This window comes from Malus sylvestris, chromosome 10, assembly GCF_916048215.2.
Source record: "Malus sylvestris chromosome 10, drMalSylv7.2, whole genome shotgun sequence".
NCBI lineage: Eukaryota > Viridiplantae > Streptophyta > Magnoliopsida > Rosales > Rosaceae > Malus > Malus sylvestris.
In genome coordinates this window covers 42,564,442-42,576,699 of record NC_062269.1, presented here as the reverse complement: position 1 = coordinate 42,576,699, position 12,258 = coordinate 42,564,442, and positions in this window count along the sequence as shown.

The following is a 12,258-nucleotide window of genomic DNA, read 5'->3' as shown; positions in this document are numbered from 1 at the left end:
CAAACAAAAACCAAAACCTCAATGCTTATTACATGAGTACCTTTTTTAAATAACAGAAACCCCAAGTTTTCTTTTTCACGAATAAGAAAGATTGTTTATAACATGAATACCTCCCATCGTCTCATCCAATCGATTCTCTCATATCTATCTATATTCGTCGGGCTTGCCTAAATCATCTCCTTCAACCACGCCCTAGCTAGGATTCGATTGATTATCACCATTTTACACAGACTCCCTTGCCAGTTTGCATCCACGTTCGTGCTTTATATGTTGAACCCACCAAAACTAGAATCAGAGCAACGCCCCACCAAGCCTTCTTCTGAGGCCGTCGCGGTTTAAGCGTCATTATTTATGACGTGGAAAAGGTGTTATTGAAAAGCATATTTTATATGGCACCCTAATTTATGTTATTGATGACGCAATATGTAGTAGTGTCTCCATTTCTTCTCTTCAAACTTTTCTCTAGTTTTATTCATACACATTACAGTAGTTATCAGGCTAGTTAGAAATATTGGTTAAGTACTTTATGTTCTTGCTCTCAAATTTTCAATATTTTATTTTCATTGCTTGTTATGTTTTTCTCTTTCCCCTCCCTCATACACTAAATAACTCACGTCATCATCAGTGCCCTTGTCGATGTGCTCTGCTAAATCCAGCTCGTTTCACACCTTCTAGGAAGCTGCAAATGAATCCTTGTCTAGAATGAGTATTTGGATTATTTTGGTGGCCCGTATATATGGCCGATTATAAATTTCCATCTGAGGCTACTTCTAATTAAAAAGGGTATATATATTCGTTTTGATTTAGATTTGATGAATATATATACACACATATATACATATATAGATGAACTTTACAGTAGATTGTTATATATAAAACATAGAAGCCAAATTATGGAATATGAAATTATTGCCTGATTAGTTTGACAGAACAAAAGAATAAAAAAATCTAGTACACTACTATCACAGATTCACAATGTAGAGTGATTGTGGGGTTGTTTGTAGAGATTAAGATGGTTGTTAGAAGTCCAAAATAGCCACCAAACTTTGTGAAGAGATCTAAACACAAAACATTAGGTATTCGAGAAAAATAATACCCCAAGATAGTTTATTGGATAAGCAACGAGATGTACAAGAAACTCAACAAAAGAAAATAGAGCGGATTGACAAGGAAAACAAAAAAAGGGTTTTTGAACTTTAATCCTTGAAGAAGATTAAAATTCAATAAAAACCTGTGTTAGATTGGATATTGATTTTAGTTCTTTAATGTGTACTTCAAATTCATATTATATTTTTGTTTTAATATTTAATATAGATATCTTATTTAATGTCATCACATTAAATTTTAAATTTATTATTATACACATTTTAATTCTTTGAATTTATTTAACTTCTTCTAATTAGTGTATCTAAACATCCGTATCATAATATATTTTACTAAATTAGTGTAGCGAAATGTTCGTACCTAAATATATTGTTGTACCTAAATACATTGTAGTGAATTAGTGGCACATAAGAAAATATGCAAAAACATAAGTGTACCAAAAATTTCGTACCTACATATATGATACTAAACTAGTATACCGAAATGTCCGTACCTAAATATATTATACTAAACTATTGTACCGAAATGTTCGTACCTAAATATATTATACTAAACTATTGTACCGAAATGTTCGTACCTAATATATTATACTAAACTAGTGTACCGAAATATTCGTACCTAAATATATTACAATGAATTAGTGGCGCATAAGGTTCTTCCAAGATTTTAGGCTTGAATGCATACTTGATGACATTGAGGTTCTAGCACGGAGGTTGCAAGCTGTTGTTTTCGTCTTTGTGCCTAGAGAGTGCAACAAAGCTGCTCACTTAGTGGCCAAGTATGTCGGAGAGAAAGGAAGGGATTTTGTGTGGGACTGTATTGGGCCAGAATTTTTGTTTAATACCTTGGCCCAGGATATTAACCTTCCTATGAGAATTTAATATACTCTATCTTTGGAAAAAAAAAAAAATTAGTGGCGCATAAGACATATGCAAAAATATAAGTGTACCGAAAAATCTTTACGAAAATATTTTCTTATATAAGATACTTACCATAATGAGAATTAAAATTTATAATATAATCTTAAAATTTTATTTATGAACACCATAAAATTATAAATAAAAAAAGAGACATCAAATACATATACTAGCATTAAATAGAGTCTAGGATAAAAATCAATTTTTAATCTTGTATAAGACATTTTTCTAAACTTCATCTTATTTAAGAATTAAAATCTAGTTTTCTTAAAAAAATAAAAAAAAAAAGAGAGAGGAGAAAATTAGAAGCATGAGTGTTAGGGGAAGAGAGAATTAAATCACAGTTAATGATAAAGGAGAGTGAATCAAAATCATAAATAAAAGAGAGTTAATTGTGAATTAATTAAAACACAATCTCTTTTTATCAAATTATTTGATAGGTGGTTAAGTGGAGGCAACATTAGTGACATTGGTAGTGGACTAAGCTGACCTGAAAGTTTATTACAGCTGTCAATTGTAGATTAATTAAGAATAGAGGAGACCCTAAACCAAGAAGTTAAGGATTACATTTTTGTAACCAACAACATCTTATTCAATTTTAAACATTTTGCCTTTATCCCTCTTGGACCAACTAGACTTTATTCCTCTTATCATCAGCGCCGAATTTGATGGGACCAAAACTCGTGTCTCATGCAAAATCTGGCATCGATGTTCAAGACTTAAGCGTTTTTTAAAAAAAAACCCCACTTACTGTCTAAAAGTTAAGCTTTAAATCTTCAAACAATCGACTTTGTTTAAAGTTGTCATCCTTTACACACGTCTATGAACGATTGGAATTTTTTTTAGTGGCGTACATGAAAATTTGAGTGGAAGTCTTGTTCCATGCATTATCTGGCATTTTGCTTTTGCCATCAATGATCAAGAGTTAAGCTTTATTTAAAAAGCTCCACTTATTGTCCAAAAGTTAAGCTTAAAGCTCCAAACAATTGGCTTCGTTTAAAGTTATAAGCTGTAAAGCTCCAAACAATCGGCTTCGTTTAAAGTTGTCGTCCTTTACACATGTGTATTATGAACAATTGGAATTTTTTTGAGTGCGTACATGCAAATTTGATTGGAATCTTGCTTGAAATAATTAGGTTATATCCATGAACAGTTATTGTCATATCTATGAACAATTATTTTCCTATCTACCACTTTTTGATTCATTGCAGAAAAGCCGTGTTTCATGCATAATCTGTCATTTTGCTTTTGGCATCAAAATTCAAGAGTTAAGGTCATCTCTAACCGAAGGGTCTAGAGGGCCAGAGGGTCGAAAATAGCCCTAAAATCGTCTCCAACCGAGGGCTAGGCCAGAGGGCTCTGGAATCTGGGAGGGCCCCACGGGATCAGAGAGGGCTGGAGGGCTGGAGGGCTGGCTGCTTTCGGCCAGCCAGCCAGTCCCGGGCTGGCTATTTTTTTTTTTTAATGTTTTCCTATTGCTGTCGGTTATAACCGACAGCATTAAAGAGATTCTTTTTTTTTAATAGTTTTACTATTAGTGTCGGTTATAACCGACACTAATAGTTTGAATGTTTTTTAATATAACGGCTAGTAGCCGTTGTATTATTAGGCCCTTTTTTTTTATGAATTTAAACTTCTTTTTTTCCCTTTTTTTTCCTTTTCATATGAATCAAATTTTGTTTCATATTTTTTTTCAATTCTATTTTACAAAATTTGTTTTCAATTTTTTTTAAATTCTATTTTTTTCCTATAACTTCTATCTTACAAAATTTGATTCATATTTTTTTTCATATAACTTCTATTTTACAAAATTTGTTTCATATTTTTTTAAATTCCATTTTTTTTCCAATAACTTCTATTTCACAAAATTTGTTTCATATTTTTGACGTCACCTAGCCGTTAGATTTGAATTTAAATTGTAGTTTTTAAATAATAAATTATGTTTGGCCCTATGGCCCTTTGGCCATCGGTTGGAGACGGTTTTTTGTGACAGGGCTAAAACGAGTCATTTGGCCCTCTGGCCCTCGGTTGGAGACGGAGGCAAATATGGCCCTGTACTGTTCATTAAAATATTAATATCTTGGGGAATCTTGGAGGGCCAGAGGGCTTAAACGAGCCCTCTGACCAGCCCTCGGTTAGAGATGGCCTAAGCTTTTCAAAAAAATGCTCCACCTACTGTCCAAAAGTTAAGCTTTAAAATTCCACAAGATAGACTTTATTCAAAGCTTAATCGCACGAACGAAAACCATGATTACTAAAAGACTAACAATAATAGAGTACATAGTGCCAGCATTAAGGAGGAGTATCTTGTGCAATTGCACAGAGCCTTCACTTCTAAAGGTCCCCATTGATCAACTATGAGATTTGATTATTTTGTTTCTTGTTTGCCGAGGGAGAGTGGAGAGATATGTAGAGAGATCAAGGTTTTAATATCATTTGTTGCAGAAAATTAAGGACTACTTTTATTTATGTCTTACTATTACTGTTGTTTTGCAATTTGGACAAGTGTTTATAGTTTCTACTTTAATTTATTCATCATTTTGTTTTGTTTCTTGGTTTCTTTTATACCCTAATGATTTTGTTGATTTATCACATAATTTTAAATTTTTTAAGATTAAGATCTAGAAAACGGGTTTTCGTTGTTGATTATTCATCATTTTGTTTTGTTTCATGTTTTTTTTTATATGTTCACTAATGATTTTGTTGATTGATCACATGATATATTAAGGCTTTTTTCAAGCGAAGATTTCTCCGGAGAGGGGTCCTCAGTCCTCAGCACAACTCCCCCAGGGATTGGCACTTTGGATGTGTAGTCGGGCTCTTGTTTATTGATGTGCTACAAGAAGAGTATATAGTTAGTTCTGAAATGTGCCTTTGTGGGGCCTTATGTGTAGGCCTTGAGGCTCGCAAAGAAAACTAACTAAGTGCTAGGCGTGCCACTGCTATCTCAATATAGCAGATGTATAACAAGTGTGTTTGAGTCGATTACTTGCGCCCCAAGTTACTCGGACTTCTTGTTATCAAAGGATTGTCGTGGATGAGTTAAGTCCACATTAAGTTCTTTTTCATGCCTTGTGAACAAGGACTTTTAGGCCTCGTTTGTTTTCCTTCACTAGGTTTCACTGGACTAGACTGGACTAGCTTTTAGTCTAGTCCAGTGTTTGTTATCATGCGGGGCTAAGATTAATGAGATTAGCCCGGACTCGCCGGGACTAGCAGTCTCACTAGAGGTTCTTAGCTAGAGTCCCCGAAAACCATGGGACTAGCTAAGACTTGCTTCGTTCCTCTGTCGCTTGTCTGCTTCCCTTCGCCAACTCCACCAGAAAACGGGTTTGGTTTTTCCAAAAAACAGCTCGATGACTCCGCCATTGAATCACCGCGTGTCTTGCCGCACATACATCGGAAAAGCTTGGACTTTCACAACCTTCGCCGTTGAATCGTCGACTCAACACACCAACTCCCCCAACATGTCTCAAATCGTCGGGCTCCAACTCCGAAAAGAGTCTGGGTCGGCCGGATCTGGGGCCTGGGAAGATGACAGTGAATTGACAAAAAAACAAAAACAAAAAAAAAAAGAAATACAAAATCGCTCAAGACTTTGGGTCCTTCTTGGAAGCTCAAGTGCAGGAGAATTAGAGCAAGTTTCTTCTTTTTCCACGACTTGAGATAGGAGGCAGAGAGGGAGAGCGTAGAGAAAGAGGATGAGGGCGGGACTGAGAAAAATGAGGAATAAAAACAGAGGTTGATGGACGGAGAGGTTTCTAGAATTAGGAATAAATTATGAATTAAACTATATAATATTAGAATTTATTATTATTCTGCTTCTTAGTCCGACACTGCACCAAACGTTTCACTAAGCTAGTCCAGCTTGGTCTAATCTAAGCCAGTCCAGCTTAGTCCCTGAAGCTAGTCCAGTCCGAGACAGTCCGGTGCAACAAACGCACCCTTAGTTCTTAGTCTTGCATGTTCGAATGGAGGGAGTCCAAAGCCCTTTAAGCCATTTACTTAGTTCCTGATTGATGTTAATGACATCATATTCATTAAACTAACTAGATCTAGATGCAAATGGGACTCTTAAAATAGGAAAACTGATGGAAATAACTTGAATACATATTGGAGAATGCATTATCTAATAGATCTACAAATTTAGAGAACAAACAAATGGACTCGGGCAAGATTTCACCTTGTCTGGCAAGGTTGAACTTCTTGCAGTCACTTCTCTTTGGGTTTACAGGGTTTATACTCTAAAAAGGGATGAATGATAAACAAGGTTACATGAGGGAATCGATACTACAACGCTAAGAGAGGTAGCAGAGCTTTAAACTAGAGAGAGATAGGCTTTCTAAGGAAGATTATTGCTAAGAGATATGAGATATAGGCTGATTATGGCTTTAAATTGGACAAGAGATAGTTTGTCGCTAAAAAGGACTGAATCTGGGTTGATTTCAACTTTTGGATGCAAATTTGGCTTAAGAGCATAGTTTGTATGTTTGTTTGATTGGTTGAGTGTCCTTGTCTCTAGGGCCACTTCCTCCTTTTATAGGCAATTCAGCCCGACTGCTGTAGCTTTGTTATTGCCCGAAAGCACTTGGAGGGTAGTGAGTCATCAACTTTTTACCTTGAATGCCACTGAAAAGTACTTTTTGGCTGATTGTGAGTTAGTCTTCATCACTTGATATTTAAATCAAAGACACATGGTCTATACATTAATGGGGAGGCGCCAATTTGTCTCTGGGCCTAGTGCTGAGCTTCGGGCAAGTTTTATTTTAGTTGGCATCTCTGGACTTTCTCACATTCGCATCCCAATGTTCAAATATTAACCCAAACAACTTTAATTTCATATGTTGCGGGAAATTAAACTATCCTTAATTTAGGTCTTACCATAAATGTTGTTTTGCAATTTGAATAAGTGTTTCTAGTTTCTCCTTAATTTATTCGTCATTATTTTTGGTTTCATGGTTTCTTTTACATCTGTGCTAATGGTTTTGTGATCACATAATTGATTATTATTATTTTTCTTTTGTATAAGGGTTGAGATTCGGGACACATTTTTTTGACACATATTTAGACATTTATTTTGTAGAGTCTACTTCGTAATGTATTTCAAAAATCTAAATCGTCTACATTTTAGTATATGATTGATTGATCATCCTTGCAAAAAAAAAAAAAAAAATTAGACAAATCCAAAACCATTAAGACATTCATTTATAGGGAGGATAATGACCGAATACAATTCTACAAAGAAACATTAAATTTAATTCAACAGACATATAGTTTTGGATTTGGATGATTTTTTGTTGACATAATCTTAAGATGAACGGTTTTGATCAACGGACACATAGTTTCATGCATAATCTGTTATTTTTCTTTCGACATCAACAGTAAAGCTTTTCAAAAAATGCTCCACTTGCTGTCTAAAAAGTTAAGCTTTAATCATAAAGACGAAATGAAAATGCCCCGAGCGGTCAAAAAGCAACTTTCCAAGCAAATAATCCAGAAAACAGAGTATAAAAAGTTAAGCTTTAATCATAAAGACGAAATGAAAATGCCCCGAACGGTCAAAAAGCAACTTTCCAAGCAAATAATCCAGAAAACAGAGTATAAAAAGTTAAGCTTTAATCATAAAGACGAAATGAAAATGCCCCGAACGGTCAAAAAGCAACTTTCCAAGCAAATAATCCAGAAAACAGAGGATAAAGATGAGTTTGGGTTGAGTTGATCTGTTAGTCTTTGAAATCATCTATGATGGTTGGAAATTAATCAGTTATGGGTGTACAAGTTTCCTGAAGAATTAAAGAAAATTATGAATAAGGAATATAGTTTTTCTATTTACACTCCTCATCCCATTTAAGTTCACCCCATAAATATGTTCAGCCTCAAAATATCAATATCACCCTTCAATAAACAATTTAAAAACTGAAAAGAACAAAAAAAAAACTTAAAAAAACACCCACCACGACGGCATACACCCTTCTCCACCGTGGCCGCATCCGCCACCACTTATCTTCTTCTCTTCTACCACCACATCCCAAACCAGTTTCATTTTGTTTTCTCCTTCGCAATCCCAATAATACACATCACATACTTAATATACTCCACATTTATTTTTTCAACTAAAATTCTTAATACACTCTACAATATTTCTCATAATACCCTCACACGTCACACTTTCAAAATAAACTTCACATTTTTTACGTGCACTTCACATTTCCAAAGCACTCAACACTCTTTACATCTTAGATGCAAATATATAAGGCCATCAAAGCACCTTCAGTGTGAAGTTAAAGGGCAGTGTGATGCCGGAATTTTTCTAACTTCTCCCAACCACAAGTGAAGGAGGGGGGATTTTGTTCAACAAATCCTAAACGAGGTATTGATGCGGGTGGAATAGGAGAGAGAGTCGGTCCACTTTATTTGCATGTGTTTCTCTGCATAATCAGTAAAGAGCTGCTTGGACAATTTGGACAGGTTTCTGTTTGAGTTTACATGATTCAAGAAAGCCAAAAGGATTATAGGGAAAAAAATTAAACTCAAGGAATTATGCCTGGACATATATTTTATGGCGAATCATTCTATGCTATAGATAATCACATTCTTTTGCTTCCTCGGATCCTCGTCAACACATACTTTAATTAAGGGATAATAATTATCTGTTCAATGTTTTAAATAATAATTTGAAACAAAGTTGGATATCTGTCTGAAGCGGCAGCCTCCTACTTTATTTGAGAGATATCATTCATAATGCAATTATAGGCATGCCCATGAAGTCTTACCTCATGTGAAGCTCTTGAAATATTGATCTCATATTCCATTCTTAATTAACGTATTTGTAGTTTTATAGGTTAGGATTGTGTTCTACAAAAGAGGGCGATAGTGGTTTTAAGAGGTGAAAAAGATAAATAGTTTTGTGATAGACGTTAAAAGTGATTGGGGTGGGGTGTCTTTAAAAATAATTTTTTTGGGGTTTTTGAACTTTAATCCTTGAAGAAGATTAAAATTCAATAAAAACATGGTGTTAGTTCAGATATTGATTTTAGTCCTCTAATGTGTATTTAATTCAAATTTATATTATATTTTGATTTTAATATTTAATAGATATCTTATTTAATGTAATTACATTAAAATTAAAATTATTTACTATTATAGACATTTTAATTCATTATATTTATTTTACTTCCTCTAAGTAGTGTACCTAAACGTCTGTATCATAATATATTTTACTAAATTAGTGTACCAAAATGTCAGTACCTAAATATATTGTAGTGAAATAGTGGCACATGAGGAAATATACAAAAACATAAGTGTACCGAAAAATTCCGTGCCTAAATATATGATATTAAGCTATTGTACCGAAATGTCGGTACCTATATGTTTTATAATAAACTAGTGTACCGAAATGTCCTTACCTAAACATATTATACCAACCCAGTGTACGTAAATATTCGTATCTAAATATATTGTAATGAATTAGTGGCACATAAGAAAATATGCAAAAACATGTGTATATTTTCCTATATAAGATACTTACCATAATGAGAATTAAAATTTATAATATTTTCATAAAATTTAATTTATAAACACCATAAAATTATAAATAAAAAAAAGAGACATTTAATATGCTGACATTAAATAGAGTCTAGGGACTAAAATCAATTTTAATCTTGTATAAGACATTTTTCTAAACTTCATCTTATTTAAGGATTAAAATCTAGTTTTCTATTTATTTTTTTAAGACCTTATAAGGTCGAAATTGTTAATGCATATTAGAGTATATAAGTATTAGTATGGATGCATTCAATATTATGTGGAATGCTAATAAAACATATTTCTTTAATTTTCAATAAAAAATAAAAATATTAAAAAGACTCTAAAAAATGAGACTCTCCCTAAACTCTTTTTAAAAACAAATATGAAATAAAACATGTTACCAAAAGAAAATTGCTTGCAAGACTCGCTCAAAAGCGAGTCCAACCTTCCCCTCTAAGATTCCACGTGTTTTAGTTTTCAAAAGACGCAATGGGCTTTATTCATCTACTTTTATTTCCTGTTATGCCCTTTATCAAGCCTAGAAAGCATTTTAGATCCCAACATCCTCTAATTTAAAAAAAATAAAATATAAATAAAAAACTTCTCTCTCTAATCCACATTCCTTTTTTCTCTCTTTCTCCTTCTCATTTTAAAATAAAAATAAAAATTATTCTCACACAGTAGGGCATATGCTAGTTGTTAATAATACAATGCATGTAGTTACTAGTGCGGACTTAATGCATGATATAATAAATATTTATATATTTTTTATTAAAATGAAAACATTTCAGTTTCTAGCATGATTTCAGGACGGATACCCCAATAACCTAACCAAACTCAAAATCGAAAAATTGATTCGATGGTTATCCATAACCATAAAGTACCTGAAATTTAATTTGAAACCGAACCATTCGGATTGGTTATTTACGAGGATTGAGTTTGATAGGTTGAATTGCCATTCTTAAAAAGCATTAACCCATGTTCTTCTAACGTGGGAAAAATATATCTAATGTCTGGTTTTTTTTCAAAGTGGGCCCCATTTTTAAATTTTCATCTAGCGAGTCTATGCAGACTTGCTTTTGGGCCAAGTATGGTAATCGTGGTTCCCGTTCGGACGATTGCCCGTAACATGTAATTAAAAAAAATTGTTTATAGTTTTGTGAAACTCTTTTTATTAAAACTCTCTATTTTTATTTCCATTCCGCAACTATGTTAAATTATGATAATTAATTAAAATCCCTAATTTATGCATCTTTCTTTTTTGTTTCCTATTTTGAACGTTCTTGCCATGGGGCACCTGCAACACATCTAAACAAGTTAGTTACCTATCAAAAGTAAAATAAGCAATATAAAATACCTTACCAAATCTATTTAGTATAAAGTTAACACGAGACTCAAATTTATTTAGTAGGAGGTTAACTTCCCAAATTTATTTAGTAGAAAGTTAGAAGGGAATATGGTTAAAAAAAACACATACTCTTATCTGCCTAATAGATAGGTAACTACACCAACAGAATGTGCAGCGGAAACCAATTTTTATGTAAAAACATAGAATGTATCTACGAAATAAAAAACAAATTGACATCCAAATACGTATGACACCCACACAGATTGAAAAACACAAAATCCCAAACTCATCATACCTCCAATATAGGCAATGGAACTTCGAAAACTCAAACCTTATACAAACATGAATCTTAAAATTGCTTACCTTATATTTATCGGCATTGTAGAATAAACATAGGAGTGTGATATCCACACACCCTTTTTTACTTCTCACACACTCTTTTAATTTTCGATCATTAGATCAGATGAATTGAATAAGATCAAATGATATAAATTAACAAGGGATGTGTGAGAAATAAAAAGGATTATGTGGATAATACACCCTTAAACATAAGAGGAAAAAGAAAAAAGAAGGTTGAAGAAGATTCATGTAGGTGGCAAGTGCCAAAATTCCATATAAAATGTTGTTCAAATATTAACAAGGGGGGAATTTGTTTAAGCAACTTTTAATCTCTCTTGGAATCTAGGCTGAATCCTAGAATGCTTATTCTATAGTTCATGTTCTTTGACATCTCCATCCATTTTATTGGGTCAAAGTGAATACAAATGACCTTGCTAACCTGGGTCCTATGGCTTGTGGTGAGGTTTTCTGAGATTCTGCGGGTTATTTTCTTGGTGGTTTCTCACTGAGCTTGAGGTATCATACTTCTTTCTATGCATAGCTTCATGCTGCCATTCTTGCTATGGAATTGGCTCACGCGCAGGGTTGGCAGAATTTATGGCTTGAAAGTGACTCTTCTAGCATAATATCTTGTTTTGCTTTTGGTTCTTTTTCTCTTCCTTGGTCACTCCAGACTCATTGAAAGAACGGTATTTTCCGATTGCAGCACATGGTATTCTGTTGATCTCATACATTTCGAGAAGGGAATGTAGTTGCTGATAAATTGGCCAATTTAGGGCTTCTATCGTCTTCACTTGTTTGGCATGACACTCCTCCTATAGAGACTCTTCCTTTTTTGCAATCAGATTTCTTTGATATGTCGACCTACAGGTTTATCTCCCCTTCTTGATGTGTGGTTTTCTTTTTACCTATTTTTTTTGGATTTTCCTTTTTTTTGTTTGCAGCTTATCTTGCAGGTTCTTACCTTGTAGGTTTTATTTTAGAGAGGTTTGGTCCTATATCCACCCACCCTCTCTTTTTCTT